Source organism: Echeneis naucrates, chromosome 15 (genome assembly GCF_900963305.1).
Source record: "Echeneis naucrates chromosome 15, fEcheNa1.1, whole genome shotgun sequence".
NCBI lineage: Eukaryota > Metazoa > Chordata > Actinopteri > Carangiformes > Echeneidae > Echeneis > Echeneis naucrates.
In genome coordinates, this window is record NC_042525.1 from 13,228,181 (window position 1) to 13,242,633 (window position 14,453).

Here is a 14,453-nt window from a genome sequence, read left to right on the forward strand (position 1 = left end):
ACATGGGTCATCCACTCCAACAAAATCCATTTGAACTTTATAAGCGTGTATCCATGGAAACAACAGTCTGCAAACGCCGAAGCTCTTTTCTTCGGCTGCTCATATAAAACCACTTTTTCAGCTAATTTCTTTTTTGTTTGTTTGTTTTGTGCGCATAGAGTGTGCAGGATGTGACTGTATAGACACACACGTGCACACACACAGAGTTAGTTTCGTTCAGGCTAAAAGGAAGTCCAATCTGATTTTGACAGATTTATCAATATGTCAGTCTGACCTTTGGCTGATTTTAACAGACAGATAGACCAGGTAACCAGTTTCACCTTCTGAAACGTTTTTTATGACTGGATCATCACTGGCTTTAGCAGTTTGAATGAGAAAATGAAGAGGCCTTTTATTTACTAATTACTAGCTACACAGGAGACACTAAGGAGGCTCCTAACCAATACAGGAATGCTGTACTTGCTACAAACAGGCAGGATATTTTTGTACAGCCCTCCACAGCCCTCCATGAAACATGTAGAGGCTGTTGCAGAGTTGTATTTAAATATTTAAATGTCTTTTCAGACATTTCTCCAGATACTCCTGGGCTTCATGGCATCTCTCCATTTTAACACCTGCTTCCAAAACTTCCACAACCTTGAAGACTTCCATTACTGTCATCAAAGCCATGGCCATTCCATCAGCCACAATTTCTCTGCCAAAACTCAATTCCTTCAACCAGCATATATAATATATACATAATACAATTTATAAATGCATATATAAAACAAAATGTAACTATCAAAAATCTAAAAAATAACAAAAAAAAGGCAATAGAATAGCAAATTTCCTGTTCGAAACACTTTGCACTCCCATGCTGTATTAATCCATCCATTATCTATATCAGCGTCAGGGAGGGGGGGGGTGTGGCCTATATTACCAGTCTGTCACACGGCAAACATATAGATACATACAGAGGCTAGTGACCGTTCAACCTATGTGCAATTTGAAGTCAACGTCTTACACGTGCATGTTGGAGAAGGCAGACTATGGGTTCCAACCTCCTGCTTTAGGTTTGTCCAGCTGCGGCTCAGGCAAGCTGGGTTGGGGCCTCGCTCCTCCTGTCTGCCTGTCCGCGTTTCAATAAAAGCAGTAAAAAGCCAACAGAATGTATTGATCCTTGTCTTTGTTAGGTCATTTGGTAGCTAACTACTTTAGCTACTACAGTTGTAAAACCTGTTGGCATTGTGTGTTGCAGGGTTTGTGCTGAAGCTTCAATCAGAAAACACACGTGGCAGTGTGGTGTTACAGCACATTATGTCAGAGAGGCCAAAGAAATTATCCAACAAAATGAGGCAGAGGGCACTTGGGAAATCTAGGGATGAAGAGATGTTTCAATGAACTCCAATAGTTTTTCTGACATAGTCAACAATATTGATCCTTTATGGACGAAACAACAATCACAGCAGATGCGGCCGCACAAAGAGACAGAGTGAGCACGACAGATTGAACCTTCCAGGAAAAAAGCTTCAGTTTCTCCTAATCTCCTGCACAGGAAAGCTGTAGTAGAGGGTCATAAAACCCAAAGGCTGCTGAATCATTGCATTATTGATGACTGTGCACACACACACACATAATAAATTCTTCTGTATTTACTCACACTGTTGCTGAGCTCTAATCGACACGTTCCAGCAAGCCCATACAGCTAAAGGTTTGTCCCTGCAGAGTTATGGTTTTAGAGCATTCACTATTCACCTCCAGAAAATACAGCTGCATTATCCCTGAAACAAAAGGCAGAAATAACATTCTGCCAATGCCCTGGTTTTGTGCCAGAAAGGAGTTCGGAATGTTTGGGTCAACCCTTTCCGTTTTAATTTAACTTTCATTATTAAGAAAACTGAAATTAGTTAAAATGGCAGAGTGGTTAGCACTGTTGCCCCACAATAAGAAGGTCATGGGTTTGGTTCCCGGCCTGGGGCCTTTCTGTGTGGAGCTGTTTGGGGGCATGTTCTCCCCGTACCTGCGTGGGCTTCCTCTGGGTACTCCGTCCAAAGACATCTTGTTTGGGTTAACTGGTGGCTCTAAATTGTCCGTAGATCTGTGCGTGAGTGTAAGTGGTTGTTGGTCTCTGTCTGTCTGTATGTGTTGGCCCCCCGATGGACTGGTGACTGGTTCAGGGCTTCTGCACCGCCCGTGACCCGGAAACGGATAAGCAGTTGAAGAGGAAGGAATGAAAAAAAAAAAAAGTTAAAATCTGAAAGGATGAATGGTAAATTCATGTAATGATGGACTTCTGCAGCACCTGTTGTCTTCTTATCAAAGGTACAAACGGAAAGATCTGAGTTGGGGGAAATTTCCCATCTTACTATGTTTAAACTTTTTAAATTCAAGTTCACAGCTACCTAACAGTGATTTGCCAGGAGATATTCCCAAAGAAAGGCACTTGCAAATTCTGTTGCATGCTCGTAAAGAAAATCCCAATGAAACAGAACTTGCTGCTCTGAGAAAAAAGGTTGATCAAGTGTTTGTCTAAAATTACTTTTTAATCTGATGAATCCTGACTTCACCCAGAAGCTGTGAGCATTCAGCTGAGTCCTGCCTCGGCTCAGCATCCCAGTGGACCATCAGTCTGTCAGGCTGGCGACAGCCTCACCGTGCGAGGATTCTCATGGCTGCATCTCCCTGCCTCTGCCGTCTCTGTCTCTGTGGGCAGACGATACTCAGAGGAAGATCATCCCTCTGGTTTTAATTAAGGCTTTTTAATTACAAGGAGGAGACACATTTCATGGAGACTTGCCCTGGCGCAACAGTGAAGTAGAGATGATTGCAAAGGGAGGGTGAGCATTTCAAAGTGATGTGTTAAATCTGTCAAAATTAATGCCCTTTGAACTAATAGCTTGTTTTGTTTCAATGAAAAGACTTTTGAAGCAAGCGGAATAGATGTTTGGTTTCCTCCAGGGAAGGTGAGCTCAAACAATTGATTCACTACATTCAGTCTAGGGAGAGTTATTAATCTTGGTGTGGCTGAAATGTAAATGTCATACATTTTCCAGGTTTGGTAAAATAAAAAGTGCTAAGGTTGAATACTGAATATACTGCCACTACCAGTCAAAGGTTTGGACACACTTCCCTGTTCATTTGAATTTTTTCACAGCAGCCATAACAGCTTCAACTCTCCTGGGAATGCTTTCCACAAGGTTTAGAACTGTTTATGGGAATTTTTGACCATTCTTCCAAAAGCACATTTGTGAGGTCACACGCTGATGCTGGACAAGAAGCCCTGGCTCTCGGTCTCTGCTCTAATTCATCCCAACGGTGTTCAATCGGGTTGAGGTAAGGACTCTATGCAGGCCAGTCAAGTTCATCTACACCAAACTCTCTCATCCATGTCTTTATGGAGCTTGCTTTGTGCGCCGGTGCACAGTCACATTGGAAAAGGAATGGGCCATCCCTAAACTGTTTCCACAAAGTTGGGAGCATACAAATCCCTGTTTCTCCCAGTTCCTGTCCTCACCCTGCAGGTGATGAATCATCACGACCCCATGTTCCTGCAGTGCCTGCTGCTCCCATATCCTCATGAACTCCATCAAGCACCATTTCTGTGAATTCCTCCCTGCGTCAGATTGCCATATGGTTAAGTGCGATTCGTCACTCCAGAGAACACGTCTCCACTCTGCTCTAGAGCCCAGTGGTGGCGTACTTTACACCACTGCATCCATTGCACTTGGTGATGTATGGCTTGGATGCAGCTGCTCTCGACACACTGTTCTTGAGCTAATCTAAAGGGCACATGAAGTTTGGAGTGAATGTGAGGAATGTTATTTCATGGCCATCCATCCAATGGTGGTTTACAGACTATTAATGCAGGAATGCAAGAGGTTAGTGAAGCTAAACCCAGTGTTTGATGTGAGTTGGTTTCAAGGCCTTTACTTACACCTTCATTATTCTGGTTCAGTCTCGTTGGTCTTCTGCTTTTTTTCTAGACCCAGCAGTCCAGTGATGCATTTAGAAGCCAAAGAGTCAATTTTCTCTGAAGTTCATGGAGAGAGAAGCAGAGCTAAAGAACAGTCAGTATTGGATTTATATTCATCATGTTGACACGTAAATCGAACTGAATGTACATACATCAACTTTGTAAATTGACAGTGTGTTGTTTTCACAGCTTTTCTCTACAAATGCCAAGCAGGCTAAAAATGTTAGGTTTATAGGGTTCATTTGCTCACAGTTCAATTTCTTCGTTGGGACTGTTTTAATGAATAACCATTTACTTACCAGGGATGAAGAAACATTCACTCTCCTTGCTCTCAGTGGTGGGAAATTTCACTGTAAACTCCAATCTGCTCGAAGATGTTGCACTGCTCAAAGAGTGGATTATAACCTCGTGTGTTGTAAGTACAATGACAACTGAGGCACCAGCAACCTTCAAAAGGGTTAAACAAAGACACAAAAGATACTATATAAACCAAGAAATAGAGTAGATCCATTCTGTTAAGATAATCTTTGACAAAAAATTATTTAAGATGTCCCTGATGTTTCTTCGCTTGGAAGTTTGAATTTCATTCTACAGAACAAAATATGAGCAGGGTTTAAAAACAGGATGTCACTTGAATGTCCATTTGCTGTGGGAGGTTATGTGTACCTGGACTCCTTTAATCTAACTTTAATGCTGAGTAAAGAAATTATTCTCAAGGCTAGATTTCCTCTTCACAGTTCAGCCAGCAGCACTATTGGCTGCTCCCTTCAACCACAATTGAAGCCTAAGCAATAAATCAGGGTAAATATATTGCCATATATACACTGGGTCAGAGAGGGCAGTATTGTCTGGAAAATTCTGCTTCATAATTGAAACAGAAGCAGGCAATTTAAGACTACAGCAACCCTGTCTTGTCTTTTTTTTTTTTTTGGCTCATATTCACCTGCAAAAGTAAATTTTAAGGGTAACTGAAGTTTCAGGAGAAGACAATGGGGCCCGAGAAGAAAACGAGTAGAGCTTAGACTAAAGCACAACATTGAAAATATAAGAGGTAGAAAGTCATGGACAGGAAGGATGGAGAGTGGAGGAAAGAGACAATTTTTATGGATACGCCATGTAGTCATGGAAACCAAAACAGATATGACTGATCAGTTGCAATATTCAGGGGAAGGTGGGTAGAGATTGGATGAGGCAAAAATTATTATCAAAGGCAACATTAAGTCGGGGAAATGATTATAGTTTGAATAACATGGACTCTTGTTCATCATGTTCAGGTTTTTTGAAATGTGAACTATCACCCAATAATTAGACTGATTTAGCTTTATTTGACAGATAATTGTCTTGGAGTGTAGGCAGATTTAATAAATCTACACAATTGCTCACAAATCTACATTTCCATTAAAAAAAAAAAAATTCTGAGAATATTTATAACTCTCCTATTGGCAGATGTCAGTGTAAAACATGAGGGTTTTTCCAATACCTGACCTACAGCACTATGGTTAGTTCACCCACGCACATTTGTTTTCAATATGCCACTAACAAATGTGACAAAAACAATCGATAAGCAACAATTATTAAAGATATACAGCTGCACACACAAAGACACAGCAACTGGAAATGGATATACACACAGTATTTGACTGTACGTTGGTTTTATTTTCCTTCCAAAGCAGAAACCCTTTCTATGTGTTTGGGAGGATTGGAATTAGTCAAGGCCATTCTCTCCTTCTTTTGTGACCCTGTACTATAAACACCATCGAGTGGCATCTGAATCATTTTGTCATTAACATTGCTGAAAAGTGTAAACTTTTTTGTAGGAAGGTCTGTTGTTGTGCCACAGTGCGACGGATGTGAACTGGAAGCTGACAATAAAATATATTATGTATATTTAGACATTTGTGTGTGGAAAAGATGCAAATCATAATTCTCATTTAAAATGCCTGTTGAATACAGCACCAACTGTGTAAAGGGATTTAATTCAGTCTTCAGTTAAATAAAAAAATAAAGCAGAAGCCAAAGGGTGACCTTTCCAACTTTGAAATAAGGGGGATGTTGAAGTGCAGCAGAAGGCAGATAATGGAAATAAGACAAGGTGAGTGGAGGAGGAGGAAGGACAGTAAATCTGATCAAACTGAAAGTCTGTGAACAGGGCCTATGTTAGAGGCATAAACTGATACATTTTAATTATTATCATCTATTGTTAAAAACATATTTGAGATGTATTTGAACAGTTTTGTTCATTGACATTCATTTCCAAGGTAATTTGGCAATGAATGTGCTTTCCACCTGCAAAAATATCTTTTTTTTTTTCTTTTTATATAATTTGATAAAAAGTGCAAAGTGTGAATGGTTCCAACATTAAAGACTTTGGCAAGCAGTGGCAAAGAAGCCGGTGTGCTGAAAGAGGAAATAGCTTACGTGCACATACTGAGTAGGATGAACAAGAGATATCATTCAGATCTGACACAAGTGATGAATGTTTTTTGAAACATCGTGTTCCCATTTGTTAGAGCCAATTTCTTCCCAGAGAAGTTAACTCTGAATATAATATAGGCTATGATTAATTCAGACAGGAGCGCAGCAGGACCGCTCAAGATGAATGGCTGTATGAACTATTCTTGGAACTTGACAAAAGAAATCAAACAAAAGACAGTGCTGTTGGGTTTGGTTTGTTTTGTTTTGCAGAAATTGCAAAAGAGCTCCATGGTGTAAAAGAACATTTTCAGGTGCAAAGGTTTTAAAGTAAAATCAAATCAATTTTATTTTGTTTATGTAGTTTAAATCTGTTCAGCATTTCACAGTGTCAAACCTCAGACCCTCCATTTCAGGGAAAACGGTCTTTTATGGAACAAATGGGTGATGAATTGAGGAGTATCAGGTAAATAGTTTGGAGTGAAGAGTGCAAATCCTTCAGTTTTAAACCCATCTTCTATTGAAGCCCAGACAGGAAATAATTTGACATTTTGCCATACTGCACTTCAATTTCTCTCGTTTATTTACCCCTGATGAGACTCGATGAGAAATGTTTGGAAAATGTTCTAAGAATGATGGTCAGAGAGGTCATCCTCTGCGTGACTGTATTTTTTGAGATTGTGAAGGCAAAAGAACAAATTTCTCCTACTTCAACTGAAATTGCCGGAAGTTTAATGGAGAATTTTTTTTATTTTAAATTATTATCTTTCATATTGGTAATAAGCTACAACAAAACTGACAGTCACATTGACTTTGGAAACAGCTGGTAAACATTTCCCTGTGTCTCTTGGCAGGCACACTGAATAATCAACTCAGCAAAGCTTTGCAGCAATGAAGATGAATTATTTAATGTTGTTTTAAAGGGGCTTAACAGAGAGATTCAGACCAAGAAAGCCAAATTGAGTTGGAAATAGTGTATCATATAGTTGTGTGTTTGGACCCAAACCAGGCCGTGCAGTCAACAGGTTTTGGCATTTCGCATTTGCATAATGAAAGAGGGCAGCTCCACAAAACTGTCTTGCCATGATTTTCTACAGAGATGAACTTCAGAGATGACCATGCTGAAATTCTGCTACTCTGGTTGAACTGTGGTCAAAATGTTAACTTTTAGAGAAAGCAAATTTGTCTTCTAAGAATGAACCCTAAAAGTCCATCAGCTGGAGGAAACACAACCATTACTCGGCACTAAAATGTCAACTGCAAAAAAGTCAAAGATGTGTGTGAGGATTAAAACGTCAAAATGCCTTTGAACAATGTTAAGATACAGTCGGTGGTCCAGTGCTTCATGTTGCACCCAGGGAAACAATAACTGGATGCTGAGTGAAGGACTGCAGTGAGGGGCGGCAGAGTAAAAAGCAGGTTGACATCCTGGAGGCCTGGCCGAATAGTCTGGACCTTTCAGGAAGATAAACTCAGGAGCCGGGCAGACAGGTGGCACCATATGAATGATGTTGCTGAAGGTCGGGATGTTGGTTGGGCAAAGGATGGTGTTGGATAAAGCACCAACGGATAATGACTCCAGCATGTCAGCTGGGACCCCAACAGCACGCCAGTCGCAGATGGCTCTCGGAGACGGGGACATTTTTTGACAAGTGCCTCCGCTACGTCATCAATTTGGTGATTTAGTGGATATGCTGTATACTGGAAAATCTCTTCACCTAGCTTCCCTAGGATGTCAGACTTCAGCCCTGGAGTAGTCTTCGTACTTCGTACTTCGGCTGGACCTCTACACTGTGTGAAAAAGCAAGGAATGGAGAATTCCCGTAGCCATGCCCATGTTCTCAGCTCACTGTCTGAATGCGGCAGATTGACGGTGGCATCTGAATCAGATGAGGAAAATGAGGACAATGGGGAACATTAGGACACACTGTGAGCTCCAGAGGACTCAGGAGTGCTTGGAGTGTTCAGCCTTGAGGAAAATTGACTCATATCCACAGCATTTTGCGTATACACAAGCTTGATTGTATCTCCATCTTGAATGTCATGTACTGACGTAATGTTCATCAACTCATTATTAAAGTCACAATCCATGAACTGAATGAAAAAGTCTCTTTCAATGCCAAATGGATCGCAATTTGCATTGTGCAAGTCCATCAAAGTCTTTGGCTTTCCTGAAGGGAGAGCAAGTCTTCTGAAGGCATCCTCTTTCACGATGACTCTCACCTTCAGATGCTCTGCCATTCTTCAATCTAATTGTTAAAGGAGAAAATATACAGAAATACAGATTAAAGACTGAATACATCGAACACATGAGCACAACATGAATAATTGTGATCTAATCTTTTAAGTGTCACCATTCGCCAGCTGGTTCAGTGATGGTGACTTGTGAAGTTGGACATAACTCAAATGCCCTAAAATGCTCCCTATACCAAGCACTAAACTCTCACAGACCGTCTCTGTGAAAAGCTGCTGCAAGGCAGCAGTAAACGTGAAGCTAATTAGCAATGAAATAATGGTTAGACTAGTGTCTGGCAAAACTAACATCACATCTCACAACGCTAGCTCGCTAGCTAAAGTTAAGACATGTTCCAGAGTTGTATTTCTTTTTCGATCAAAATGTTGGTTGAAGTAGAAATAAGAAACAATGACGACTATAAATTATTATACTTACCTTCTGAATTCAGATAGCCCTGGTACAACATAAAGAGAGGTGCCCTTTGCATTTTTTGGAGAGTGAAAGAAATCAGAAGTACCTTACCGAAAATGGCGGTATTTGTATGAGCATGCACAAACTGGAGAGTTTCTATGTGAATTTTTCACATATCTTTTTCGAGCTACATTTAATTGAGTCAAATAAATTTGTTTTATTTTTTCCAGAATATGTTGGAATTTATTAAATAATATAAGTGGAATTTAATAACTAAACCATTTACATTAAAATAAATTAAAAATTAAAATTAAAAATTAAAATAAGCTTGATTGAAATGTGTAACTTTTACAGAGGGCCAGAATCGTTTTTTTCAGTGTAGGTAAGGCATTACTCAGGCCACAATGGAGAGGTACCTGGCAACACCACCAAATGGTACAAGGACAATGATTTATCAACTATCGCTTATCTGATTGTTCTCTGAGGTGAAAGCAACAGTTAATTTCACGCCGAGTTTTAAAGGCTGTTTGATTCTTGAAAGAAATGTCTCAAAATAAATGGAACCGCAGACACAAAGATTTATTTGTAAACTAACAGAGCTGTAATTCCTGCTGCCCGTGCATCACAACCACAGGTTGGGTGAAAAATGCTGTATTGTCCCTCAGGAGCTCTGAGAGACAAATCAATTCTCCTGTGAGACAGACTGTGACCTTTTACCCTCTGATTCCCTCTGATTCCCTGCACTAACCATAACCCAGTACTATACAGTACTTCAGTTATTACATCAGAGCAATGTAATTATCATTTGAGTTGGGCCCTAATGGAGAGAAAAAAAGATTTTGTTTCCATTAAAGTCACATCACCAAAGAAAGGTAAGAATATCGCCCCGCTGATACTTTGAAGATTGAAGGTTGTATATTTTCTGTTTTGCAAGAACAGTCTCACTCAGACCAGCTCTGTGTGTCGTTCCCTATCATGAGAATACTGTAAATACATTATAGGGCACATCAACCATAATAGGTTATACAAGTCACAGTAGCATGAAGAGCAGTAAAGAAATAAAATGTCTCACAAGCTTCACACCTGCTAATGATCTTCTTTGAAGCTAGCATTCACAGCCGCTACGCTTATAAGTACCCAAAAATCTCTTTTGGCCTTTGTGCTATAAAGAAGACAAATAACAATTTTGAACTGCAAAATTGAAACACAAATGCAAATAGATGTTAATGAGTCCATGTGTCAAAAGAGTCACAATGCACTTTTATACTGTAAAAATGTATCCAAAAAATTACCAACAGAATTGCTGCAAATGACATGAATAGTATCTACAGAGATATTACGCCCATCTCATGTTATCATACAGAAATATCAAATGTTAAACAGCAGTGTGAAGAGACTTGCACTGAGACAGCAATGAAATCCAAAAGTGCAATTTAAGACATCTCTTTGAGATAAGGTCCTCACCAGGTAACTGCCTCCACCCTGAGATTGGATCCAGAGTGGAACTTATTGCTGCTTTCTGTTGCTCCTGACAAAAGCACAAATATCATAGAAATTGACATGAAATTGGTTTTTCCATTTCTTCGCTGAAAAATCTGCCTTTGAAAATGAATACAAGTTCACTTTTAACAAATTGTATGGGTGACTGTGTGATTTAAGATGTCAGCTGAAAGTCCACAATGTGAAATACAGAAGAAAGTAGCTCGTTAACAGTCGCTATTTGATTTTGTTTTCACCAGAAGACGGTATGTATCAGTTTTATGTCAAAGTCACAAGATGTATAGTGTAGTTCACACATCTTTACCAACCCCACAGAAACACAAATGTTACCATTGAAATTTATGGAAATCGTGTAAGTTATGTGCAAAAGCAATGACAAAGTCTTTTGACACGCACACGCAATGAAAACGATGTGCAGCTGAAGCTGACTGGGATGTTTTGGGCTGCAGAGCTCATGAATCCGTTTACTTGACGCATTATAATTCTGGCCTGATTGTGTAGCACAATGATGAGTTATCACAGTTATTACAATTAGACCAAAGTAAATATCATAGCAATCCATTCAGTAGTTGGCAAAAAGCTGCACATAAATTCACAAATGTCAACCCGATGGTGGCATTCCAGGGGTCCCCCAATGACATTGTGATGCACCAGCTGTCTGAATGTCAGTGTCAGTTATCTCCACAGCCATTGAGGATTAAAAAAAAAAAAAAAGTGTGACATTGGTCTGTGGAAGACCCTGAACTTCACAGTAGTAAGTTTGGAGATGGTTTAAAAAAAAAAAAAAACTTTTTAAAAACTGCTTGTATTATCAATGCTCCTCATGAAAATGAAAAAATGCCTCACATGTGTAGAATTTAAATTAATCACTGAAAAAAAAAACTGTATAGTCACTACAGAATTAATTACTGAACAGGGGCCTTTGGCAGTAACAGGTCTGGTGAGAGGTTGCTCTCACATATTTTCAAAACTAATTTATCTTAAAATGTAATATTTTGAAAATGTTTTTGATGAGCTGAGCTGTACAACTGAAAATAAGGTGGTATTAGACAGCTGTGAGAGATACTGCACAGTATTCAAATACAATGTTTATTAAAGTTGTTTATGAAATATGGATATTGCAAATGAAAGTAATGACATGACATTAATAGCTTCTCATTGGACTGAACTCAGCGACCCTTCGATTTTGTTCATTGAATTGAGTTCAGCCAAGTAAAACTGTTGTTTTTCTCAGATTGGCTTTGACTGAAAATACACAGGGGGAAGGTGGTACTTACTGTTGTTGTGAAATATTGATCTGCCCGAGCTGATATGTTTTTGCAAGTGCGCAGAAGCCCTCGTGATTTCTGTTCGTGACTCTGAGGTACAACGTGTCCTTCTATCCACATACATCTGTCAACTTTCACCTTTTCCTTACTGCTCCTCTCTCTATTTCTCTGACCCTCTAAACATGGGCAAGCACACACACAGACACCAGTGAAGTTAAAAAAAAAAAAAAAAGCAGAAAGCTTCCTGAGCTTGTCTTAATAAATCACACAAGCGTCATGACCACAAAGGGAAACATAACTCTACAGACACATTTTGGAGCGAACTTGATACTGTGTTCTCAAGATTCAAGATTCAAAGTGATCATTGTCATATGTACAGTAAAGAAACACAGTTCCCTATACAATGAAGTTCTTCTTTGCTGTCCACAATGAATGCGCAAATATATAGAAATATATTAATCGAATAAAACATTTTGAATAAGGTAAAATAAAATTGAATAAAACATGGCAATCCACCAGCAATAGAAATACAATACGATAACAGTAACAGCCAGTGTGCAAATGAAGCAGTCGGTGTGCAAAGTGTGTGAAATGTAGTGCAACGGTTGCCTGACTGTTACATGAGGTATTCGATGTAATATTAACTTTTGCTCAGGAGTCTGATGGCAGTGGGAACGAAAGAGTTCTTTAGTCTCCTGGTCCTACACTTCTGTACCTCTGGCCTGAGGGCAGAAGTGAGAACAGTCTGTGCTGGGTTGTGTGTGGGGGGGGGGGTCCCTGAGGATGGAGGCAGCTTTCCTGTGGACTCTGCAGTGGTAGATGTTCTGCAGAGAAGGCAATGGAGTCCTGCTGATCCTTTCAGCAGTCATCACTACTCCCTGCAGGCGTCTGCGGTCCATGGCAGCAGTGCTGCCGTTCCACTGAGGCTCTTAGGCGGCATGCCAAACTTCCTCAACCTCCTCAGGAAATTCAGCCGCTGTTGGGCCTTCTTGGCCATCTGTGTGGTGTCCAGTGTCCAGGTAAGGTCCTCAGTGATGAGAACGCCCAGGTACCTAAAGCTGTTCACCCTCTCCACTTCAAGTTCCCGGACGAACGGTGGCTGATGAGGTCTCCTCTCCTTCCTCATGTCCACTATCACCTCCTTCGTCTTGTCCATTTTGAGGGCGAGGTTGCGGTCCCTGTGCCATGACACCAGACTGGCCACCTCCCTCCTGTGGGCCACTTCGTCCCTGTCACTGTGGTGTCGTCTGTGAACTTCATGGTTGATGTTGTCCTTGTGGGAGGCCATACAATCATTCTGCAGGTTAATGCTGGATTGAGGATATACACACTGTTTTGTTTTTTTTTTTTGCCTTGCTGGCAGCATGGTTCCCAGGATGGCAACAACAGTCTATTTGTTGATCCACCATGGACCAAACTGAAAAACAGTATCTCAACATCTAATGGATTTTTTGTTGTATCAGCCGTCCTGGGAAAGTGTCTTAAAGGCTTTTGGTGACAGACTTTTCTTCTAGCAATGTTGACATTTGTGGTTTTGATTGATAGCCTGTATGGTTCAACTGGACTTGACCTTTTGTGGTTCTCGTGGTCCCCAAGCTAAAAATGAAAAAGGAATACTTCCAGAAACATACTGTTTAAAATTTACATTTTAAGACAGTCATTCATACGTTTGCACTCAGTTGGTTGCTGCAAATAGTTGTGTAACAAAAACCTTTGTACTTCATCTTCATGGCTTCCCCACAGGAACTTTCCTGCTCAGGACTCACTGTTGTTTGACAGCTACAGTAAAGCAGAATAGTGCTGTTGTAGCTTTTGACCTTGGGAATGCTCATGCAATTCATTGCAGTCTTCCTCAGAAAGAAAACCAGAGTTGATCCAGGCCGCTTGACTTCCCTATAAATGAGTGTGAAAATGAATCATCGATGGAGGGCATTGTGCAATTATCTATCCTGATGCTATTTCTATGCAGGTCTCCCTTCAGTCCTTCTCATTTTTAGAAATAGTTCTGCCGTATGAAATTATTTGAAAAGCACCAAACCAAGACTCTTAACAAATCTTTGCTACTTAGTGTTGGGAATAAAATATGTCATTTGACAGCTAAAAGACACTAACTGGCACGTGGTTTATAAAAATTCTTTGTCATCCTTTTCACTGTTATACAAGTGGATTTAATCGCATTCAGAGTTGTCTCTGTTGCTGCAGAACACGTGTGAGTCTGAGTGTGTATGTGTGTGTGTGTGTGTGTGTGTGTGTGAGAGAGAGAGCGAGAGAGAGTGAGAGAGCCGGAGAGCAGAGTTTTGGTGCCCCCCCGTGTTAACAGAAGGAAATCTGTTTGAGCAGCCATCGCCAATGATGCTTCATGTTCCAGCTGCAGCTGCTCATGAAAACCCACGAATGCTCTCATCCCGTCTGCAACAATGACTGCACACAGAGGTCTGGTGATCTGTAGCAGCGATATGGCTGGACGTAAACTGCGCTCAGCCGTTTGCTGTTTCGACACCATTCAATATTTCTCACTTTTTACATTGAATGAGTTTTCTTGGGTGAATTTCTCCTGCATGTTGTTGCCTGGGGAGTCAGTAGTTTGTGTTTTCCGGTAGCTGTTACCAAAATCATGCAGTTATTGTCCCTTGCTTTTGGATGAAATGATGGCCAAAGTGTGCAGGGAACAAAG